General features: G+C 40.4%; 1 long non-coding RNA gene across 1 annotated transcript in view; it reads left to right on the top strand.

Annotated features, from left to right (window-relative positions):
• Positions 1-10,000, top strand: part of LOC125047624 — a 105,182-nt gene that overhangs the window by 43,886 nt on the left and 51,296 nt on the right. The window contains exon 2 of the long non-coding RNA XR_007116752.1: positions 9,366-9,444. This is a non-coding gene — a long non-coding RNA (uncharacterized LOC125047624). The remainder of the gene's footprint in view (positions 1-9,365; positions 9,445-10,000) is intronic.

Genomic DNA, 10,000 nt, shown 5'->3' with positions numbered 1-10,000 from the left:
AAGGAAGACGAGAAGAAAAATATTCAGTTCTCCAACAATGTTATGTTTGTTAGCGGTTTTAATATAATAATTCCATCAAGTTTGGTCGTATAAAAACACATCCTTTTTATCTTGGATTAGCCTTAATATTTTGTACGATATTTGTTTGTCATTTGGTTTCTTTAAGATGTTTTAAAAGCGTCACTGAAACAAAATAGATTTAAATTTATTTTTTATTACTTTGCGTGGACAGATAATCAGATAAAAATAAATGAGAAATAAATAGATAAATAAACAGAAGAAATACAATATATGTAAATGAGAATGTGAAGGACAGAGTCTACAAATTCCTCCCTCTCTGTTATCCAAAGAGGGTGAGGGAGAGAGAGAAAGGAGGTCGGCGTGGAGAGGAGAGAGGAGGGATTATTTATGTAAATGATTGTATATAGTTGATCCTAGCTTAATGCCAGGGTTAGGTTCCTTAAGACAGCGATTTTATAACTTAGATGACGTTCAGCGAAGCCTTGTTTCTTTGTGTTATAAAAGTACCCATGGTTTTCCACGTTGTTTTCGCTGTCTTTCTTTAGAAAATATAAGAAAAAAAAAGAACTGTTTTGCACGTGTGGCTGTATAGAAAGTTTGTTTATTTACTTGCGTGTTTTTCTCCCGCGACATAAATAAGCGATACGGTGGTAACTGGGGCGACGTTAAGTGAGCTTCAACTGTATGTTATCAAGACCGTCGGCGCTATATCATTTTCTATTTCTTCCTTTGCATTTGTTTTTTCTTTCTTTCCAATTTTCCCTGTCTACCTAATTTCCTCTTTCTTCCCATTGCTGAGTTTCTTACTAACTAATTTTCTCTCCACTTTCTTCGTAGTTTTTTTTTTTTTTATCTCCTCCTATGAAATTATTTTTTACGTTCTATCTAATTTTCTCTTTCTGAATCTTCACTTTCTTCCTATACAATATTTTTCTTCTTAATTTTCCTATATAGTTTCCTCTTTCTTTCTATCTCCTTTTCTTTGTTTCAAATTTTCTTGTACAGTTTTTTCTTTCTTCGTGTCTCCTTTCCTCTCTTCCTTATCTAGCTTTCTCTCTCTTCCTATTTAATTTCTTCTTTCTTCCTATATATTTTATATTTCTTTCTATGCAATTTTCACTTTCTTTCAGTATGATACTCTCTTCCTTATCGAATTTTCTCTGTCTTCCTTATCTATTTTTCGCTTTCCTTATTTATTTTTCTTTCTCCCTTTCTAATTTCCTCCTCCCTATAGAGTTTCCTCTTTCATCTTATCCGATTGTCTCTTTCGTACTTTTACACTTTTCTCTCTCTTCCTGTACACGTTTTTCTTTTTTCCTTTTAATTAATTTCTCTTCATCCGCCCTTTTCTGCGCTTGCCATTTTCTGTGTTTACAATTAGGCCAAAGAACTCGCACCCGCCCATGTCTGTTCCGCGTGCACGCCCATGTAATCGTCCCTCTCTCACGTAATAGCCTCTGCCTCCCACTGGACGGGCGTGGAACAATATATTTTGGTTTAAAGCGACGCCACGCAGACCGTCCTGGACCGAATTCTCCATTTGAGACCACGTGGAACACTTTTACCACATGGCAGCATTTGGGAAATGACTACTGGGCTATATGTGTTTGTTTGTTTGCGTGTGTTTGTGTGTGTGTGTTTGTGTTTGTGTGTGTGTGTGTGTGTGTGTGTGTGTGTGTGTGTGTGTGTGTGTGTGTGTGTGTGTGTGTGAGCGTGCGTGCATATTTCCCGTGTGAACACTTGTGACGGGATCGTATAGAAAGGTCACTGGTATCAGGTGTTCGGCCTCGTGGCTCAACCGCGTGTGGAAAGTGGGGGAGCAACAGGTGTGTGTGGGTGGGATCGCGCCTGTATGCTATGAGCGATGGCTGTGTGCGGAGACATTTGCGTGTGTGTGTACTCGTAAATGCTTCACGCTTAAGTACACGCACAAACACATACATGAACACACACAGGCACACACATACATGAACACACACACAATCACCCACGCACACATACCCAGAAGACACGCTCACACTAATATGAATGTATCTATGCAAATGATGTGACGTGTCTACCCGACTGACGTAATAAGGTGAATTGATGACGGCATCACAGGTGTCGGATTTTCTTTACATTTTCTTTGTAATAGAGTTATATAATTGCCTTAGTGTTGGGAGTGATGTTATGTTTAGAAAGGAAATATAGGATTTAGAGCGCGGTTGGAAGGGGGGAGAGGGGGTAAGGAGGGAAGAGCAATGGAAAATGGGGAAGAAAATAGGGTTTAGAAGAAAAGAGTAATGGAAGGGTGGATAGAAAAGTAGAGAGGAGAACAGAGTGGAAAATAAAGACGGTGGAAGAAGGGAGCCAAAAAAAAAAAAAAAGGAAAACGAGGAGGAAAATAAATAGCGAAAAGTGATGTGAAGAGGAAATGGAAGATAAAACAAAAGAAAAAAACAGAGGAAAGCATAGAATAAAACGAAGAGGGAAGTCAAGAGGAAGATAAAGAGGGGAGTAAGAGAGAAATAAAGAGGGAAAACGAAGAGGAAAACAAAGAGGGAATGAGAAGAGGAAAACAAAACTCGAAATAAAGAGGATAGCCTAAAGAAAAAAAAGAAAGAAAGAATAAGAAGAAAACAAAGAGGGAATAAGAAGGAGGAAAGCAAAGCTGGAAAGAAAGAGGACAGCCGAGAGGAAAGCAATTACGTATGGAAAATAAAGCATGAAAGACGGAGGTTAAATTAAGGTATACTAATGATGCACAGGGAAAGGTCAAGAGATGAGAGAAATTCTCCGTCTCTCTCTCTTTTTTTCTCGCCTTCTTTCTTTCTTATTTCTCTTTTCTCTCTCTTTGACTCTTCCTTTCTCCATCATCTCTCTCTTCTCTTTCTTTTCTCTCTTTTCTCTTTTTTTTTCTCTCTCCTTCCTTTCCGTCTTTCTAATCTCTCTCTTTTCTTTCTGACTTTTTTTTTCTTTCTCTTTCTGTTCCGCCTTTCCTCTCTCTTCTCTCTTTTTGTTCTTCTTCTCCTAGCTTTTGTTCTTCCTCTTTATCTCCTCTCTCTTCTCTTTCCTCTCTCCTCTATCTCTCTTTCCTTCTCATCTCCATTTTTCCTTTCTGTCAAGAGTAAGATGAAATTTCAGGATAAAGGTCTTTTAGAATGATAATAAATAAGAAAACACGGAAAACAGAAGAAAGAATAATGATGATAATAATAGTAATGATAATAATAATGATAATAATAATAATGATGATACTAATAACAATAATAATAATAATAATAATAATAAGAAGAAGAAGAACAGGGATAAGGACGTGGGAAACAAAGGGAAAGAAGGCAAGATAAACAAGAAAAGGGAAAATAAGATAATGGGGAAATGAGAAGAGACAGAGACAGAGACAGAGAAAGAGAGAAAAAAAAAAAAATACAATGCAAAGAGAATGAACATATGGTTTCATGTGCCTTGATGAGCCCTCTGTTTTATCCCAACTTAAAAAAAAAAAAATGTTTCGGTTGGAATAATGAAGACATTAATAGGTTGCCTGATTCTCCGGTTTCTCTAATGGCCTTCGTTCCGGGATCTAAATTTGCTTATTTATTTGTGTGTGTGTTTTTTATGTTTTTTCTATGTATTTATTTATTAATGGAATATTAACATTTGCTTTAGTTTTCAAGTTTTTTTTATGGTTATCTACCTTCATGGTCATTATTTTCATCACTTGTTATTATTATCTTCATCTGCATTTTCATGTTCATTATCATCATTATCATCTTCATCTTCATCTTCATCTTCATCTTCATCTTCATCTTCATCATTCATCATCATCATCTATCTTTATCTTCATCTTCATCTTCCACCACCACCACCTTCCACGTACCATCACCACCACCACCACCCTCCACCTACTATCACCACCTTCCACCTACCATCACCACCACCTTCCACCTACCATCACCACCACCTTCCACCTACCATCACCACCACCTTCCACCTCCACCAACACCACCACCACCACCACCACCACCACCACCACCACCACCACCACCACCACCACCACCATTACCACCACCTTCCACCTCCATCACCACCTTCCACCTACCATCACCACCACCTTCCACCTTCCTCCTACCACCTACCACCACCACCTTCCACCTACCATCACCACCACCACCTTCCACCTTCCCCCTTCCACCTACCACCTACCACCACCTTCCACCTTCCACCTTCCACCTTCCACCTTCCACCATTTCCATTCCTTTTCCCCCAGCGCCCGTCTCTCCCCCCCAGCCATTCCGAAGACGTAACGCGCAATTAATTACATCTCGCTAAACCGTCCCTCGCTGGTGTGACGTCACGGCCCAATGCGGCGGAGCGTCCCTGAGGATAATCAGGAAAGAAGACTCAAAAGCTCGGATTCGCTATAATTAGGATTATCACTCAACAGAAAATGGGAGGAAGGGAGGATGATAAAGAGAAGGTAGAGAGGGGGGAGGAGGAGGAGGGAGGGAAGGAGTAAGAGGAGGTTGGAATGAGGAATGGGGATGTAGGTGATGAAAATGGGAGGAGGGAGGGGGGAGGAGGAAAGAAGAAAGGGTAGGGAGAGGGGTAAAGGGAGTGGAATGAAGGTCATGGATGTGGTTGATGAATATGAGAGGAAAGGGGGAAGAGGGAGAGAAGGAAAGGAGTAAGGGAAGTGGAATGAGGAAGGGGGATATAGTTGATGAATCTGGAAGGAGAAAAAGGGGGAAAAACAAAATCATTATTAGATTAATAAATCGGAATGAAATGAAGGATTAATTACGATTGACAAATTGATAGACAGTTAATCCACATGTCACGAACACTAATCAGCAGCCTGACTGACATGTGATGGGAATAAAAAACAAAACAAAAAATCCGACTGCCTGACTGACTGACCGTTCACGTATCTTTGACATGTTCTGCAGTCTCAAGGGCAGAGATGATCCCAGACGAGAAGCGCAGCCTCTCCGCTTGCATCTCCGAGCGTCGTTTCTCTGACGTCCATTTCCTGTGTGAATCCCCGTCGTTTCGCCTTACGTTGTCTGGCCATCTGCTTGTTTATCTATATTTTTGTCTTTTTTTTTTTTTCTCTCTCTCTTTTTTTTTTGGGGGGGGGGGGTGAGAGGGTGAGAGGGTATGTTTATCTTTTTATACTTTTTTTTCTGTTCTTCATTTGCTTATAATATTTTTTTTTTACTATGGGTCGAGTCACCCTTTGTTTCATCGTCGCTTTCCTCGTCGTCGTCGTCATCTTCCTTCACCTCCTCCTCCTACTCCTCCTACTCCTCCTCTTCTTCTTGCTCCTCCTCCTCCTCCTCCTCCTCCTCCTCCTCCTCCTCCTCCTGTTTCACCTCCTCCTTCTCCTCCTCCTCTCCCTCTTTCTCTTCCTCCTCCTGTTTCACCTCCTCCTCCTTTTCTTGCTCCTCCTCCTAATCCTCCTCCTCTTATTTCACCTCCTCCTCCTCCTCCTCTTCTCCCTCTCCCTCTTCCTCCTCCTTTTCCTTCTCCTCCTTCTCCCCTTCTTGCATCTTATATCCCCCCCTTCCTCCTCCTCTCCCATATCCCCTCCTTACCCCCTCCTACACCATCTCCCCCCTCCCTCCCCCCCTCCCTCCCCCTACCCCCCACACACAACCGTCTTGGGAATCGGCCGATATTTAAGAGGATTAAAAACTTCCTCCGCCCGGCCCGCCCCGCTGATGCCGTCGTGCTCAGCGGTCTCGCGCCTTCTGATCGCGGAGGATTGCGGCGGCTGGCTTGGCACGGGGTTGTTGTTGTTCTTGTTGTTTTTGTTTTTAAGGTGTTGTTGTTTTTGTTTTCGGTTGATTGTGGGTGGGATTTTGTTTTTGTTTGTTTTTTGGTTTGTTGCATGTTGTCTCTTGATATTGATTGGTATGTCTGGGTGAGGCTGGGGAGTGGTGTTAATATTTGGGCTATTTTTCTGTTTGTCATGGGTATATGTGCATACATGCACACATACATGCGCGCGCACAGGCACACACACACACACACACACACACACACACACACACACACACACACACACACACACACACACACACACACATTTATATATTTATATAAATATGAATATATATATATTTATATAAATATATATATAAATATATATATATTTATATATATATATATATATATATATATATATATATATATAATGTGTGTGTGTGTGTGTGTGTATGTGCTGGTGTGTATGTATGTATATATGTAAGGAATAATGGAGAGGGGAGAGTTCATTGTAACACAGAGAACAGGTATGGATGATCAAATCGCTCAAATCTTCATAAACAAATATTTCGTTCTCATTTATATTTTGTCGATAAAGTAAAAACAAATAATATAATGACCAAAAGAAAAAAAAGAAGAGGGAAGTCGGGAAGCATTACAATAGAGAGAAGGGAGACTGTGTATAAACCTGGCTAATGAATAGGTAAATGATATAGGCAGAGGTAGAGAGAGAGAGGTTGGGGGAAGGGAAGGTAAGAGGGGGGTTGTCTGGTAGGTAAGTAGGGGAGGAGCATACAAAAAGGGTAGAGGAGGGAAGGGGAGAGGCAAGGGGAAGAAGTGGGGGAGGGGGAGGGGAAGAGGGGAGGGGAGGGGCAAAGAGAGGAAATGGGGCGAGGGGGAGGCAAGGAGCGAAAGGGGGAGGGGAAGAGGGGAGAGGAGAGACAAAGAGAGGAAAGGAGAGGAAGTATGGGGGGGAGGTGAGAGGCACGAAAGTGAAGGGAAAGGGGAGAGCTAAGGAGGGGAAGGGGGGAGGGGGGAGGGGAAAGATATATGGATGGAAGAAGTTGGTTCTCCCTTGCGTGACTCTGTCAATCAATGTGACTGTCGTTGGGGGCATCTTATCTGAATTACCGCCTCCTAGAAGCCTCTCTCCCCATCTCTTCGTTCCTCCCTTTTTCCTCTCAACTTCGCCTCTCTTTCATTTTCCTTTTACCTTCGTTTCTCTTTTATTTTCCTTTTACCTTTGTCTCTTCCTTCTTACCTTCGCGTGTCCCTTTTCCTTCTTATATTTGTCTCCCCTTCTTCTCTTCGTCTTTTCCTCTTCCCATCTACGTTTGTCTCCCTCTTCCCTCTCATCTTCGTCTCCCCCTCTTCACTTTTACTCTCTACTCTCCTTCTTGCGTTTGTCTCTCTCTCTCTTCTCTCTTATCTTCGACTTTCCTTCTTCCGTTTTACCTTCGTTTTCCCTCTTCCCCTCTTACCTTTGTCTCTCCATCTTCCTTTTTACTTTCGTCTTCCTTTTCCAAACAGACAGGCAACCTGACAGGAGCAAAAAAAAAAAAAAAAAAAAAAAAACCGCAAAGAACCTCGACGGCACTTACGACGTCGACAGACATTGATCTCCCTCTCCAGGAGCCGTCGAGGGAAGGAGGTGTGGAGTGACGAGGTATTGAAGTCGTATTCCGAAAGGGGACGCAAAGGGGGCAGCTAAGTGGCACCAAAGGAGAGCGGAGGATGACGAGAGACTACTTTGTTATGGGGAAACAAAAGGGGTGATGTGTGGTGTATCGATGTACGTGTCTGTCGATCCAATTGTCTGTCTGTCTAACTTTGATTTGATACCCTGTCTGTTTGTCTGTTAGTTTATATCTACATCTTTATCTGCCTGTCATTTGATTCATTCATCTGCTGAATATCTGTCTGTCTGTATGTGTTTATGCTAATTGGGCTATGCGTTCATGTATGTATGTATATATGCATGTATTTTTGTGTGTATGTATGTAGGTATGTAAATGTGTGTATGTATGCATGCATGTATGCATGCATATATGTCTATGTGTATATTTAATGTATGTGTGCTGTTGTGTATGTATGTGTCTACATGTATGTTTAATGTATGTGTTGGACGATATATTTATATATATATATATATATATATATATATATATATATTTATTTATTTATTTATTTATTTATTTATTTATTTATATATGTGTACCAGCATTTATATAAATATACATACATACATATACATATATGTAAATATATGTGTATGTATGTATAGTATATATATATATATATATATATATATATATATATATATATACACACATAGAGGGAGAGAGGGAGGGAGGGAGGGAGGGAGGGAGGGAGGGAGGGAGGGAGGGAGGGAGGGAGGGAGGGAGGGAGAGAGAAAGAGAGAGAGAAAGAGAGAGAGAAAAAGAGAAAGAGAGAGAGAGAGAGAGGGAGAGAGAGAGAGAGAGAGAGAGAGAGAGAGAGAGAGAGAGAGTGAGTGAGTGAGTGAGTGAGTGAGTGAGTGAGTGAGTGAGTGAGTGAGAGAGAGCGACAGACGAATACAAAGGAAGTGATCTAAAAAAAAAAGAAGAGAAAAATGTGATAAAAGTAAAACAACAACAAAAATAGAGGTAAACAAAAAAGAAAAGAAAAAAAAGAAAGAGACTAGAGATGGGAAGAGAAAGACGGGAGAAAGGAGCAGACGATAAGAAGACCCGAATTATTACGGTGTGAGTCGAGAGGATGAGACAAAGACGGGGGATATAAGGGAGTGTAAACAATAGATTTTTTATTTGTGTAAAGACAACATCTCGACCGCAATATTGTCTTTGTCTCGGTCTCGAGAGATAGGATTTAGGAGACGTGGAAGGCAAGGGAAGATATTGTATGGGACAAAAAAATAAAATAAAATAAAAATAATAATAATAAACGATAGCTTAGGAAAGGAGTCCTACGGGATTTGAAAACTGAGTGTTGTTTATGCAAACTTTGAATATTTTATGTTCTTTGTAATAGGGCGTTGGAAGGTAAGATTTAAGAAAAGTTAAATCTGATCCTCGCTTTAGTGTACAGACTTAGAGCTTGTATTGAAAATCTAATTGAAATAAGACGTTCTTGTTAGTGTCATATCACGACGGTTTGTTTTTGTTGATGACCATTAAACTGTTTATTTAAAAAATCCCATGTTGATTTATATGCGTCATTATGTTATGTTTTCACTACCAAGAACAAAATAATCATTACTCTTTAATAATTTGTGCTATGCCTACTAAGGCTCTTGTCTTGAGGATATCACAGCTTTCCTCTGCAGCCGGTTGTGGAGGTTACTGTTGATATGTCTTATCACCGGATGTGTCTGTTTACATGCCAGAATGGAATCCTGTCAGAAAACATTCGCATATTCTTATATTCCTTTCATTTGAAATGTGATAACAAAATCATATAAGAAAATAGATTAATATTTCCTATGTGACTTCGTCGTCTTATGTTAAATTTGAGGCAATAATAAAAATAAACAAGTTAGGCCTATACTTCCATGCATTTTCTGTGAGCACATGTTTAACATCCGTTTTCTTTGACAGCTGATGGGGACGTGGAGGAAGGGCGTCGAAACCCACTGGGGTTCCGGCCGCGAGCGCCTAAAATCGGCAATCTTCCCAGGTAAGTTTTTCAATGAAATATTGGAAAGGGACGAATGTCATGTAGAATATAAAATCGAAAGGAGAAAAACAAATATGAAGACGTGTGTTTCGCGGGATCTTCCTTGGAGTCTTTTGAAAGTAAGGAAGTAACCAGACTAATTGTATATCTTTTCTGTGAAATTCAGAAACGGCGAAACCCATTATTTCAGCTGAACTGTAGGCTCAGATAACGACAACAGAATATTGACACCTATCAATTTCGAAACTAGAATTTTTTTTTTCTAATATATCATGTTACAGGGATTTTTTATTGTTGAAAATCTTATGTTGACCAGGCGATCGAGTATCTCAATGAAAAATAAGAATGCAATGAGAGAGCATGGACAGAGCACGACAGAAAACGTGTGCTAGAGCGGAAGGGTATACTGATCTAACTCGTTTTCTATTCTGTTCTCTTGACAAGATCGTTTGATAAATATTTAGCCTTTCTTAAATGACTATGTAAAATGAGGTGGGGGGGGGGGGGGGGTCAATGTGTAGAAACTGTGAATATGACATTGAAATCATGACTGTAA

The sequence above is a fragment of the Penaeus chinensis genome, chromosome 41 (genome assembly GCF_019202785.1).
Source record: "Penaeus chinensis breed Huanghai No. 1 chromosome 41, ASM1920278v2, whole genome shotgun sequence".
NCBI classification, from domain to species: Eukaryota; Metazoa; Arthropoda; class Malacostraca; order Decapoda; family Penaeidae; genus Penaeus; species Penaeus chinensis.
Note: the sequence above shows the minus strand (reverse complement) of the source record. Positions and strands in the feature narration are given on the sequence as shown.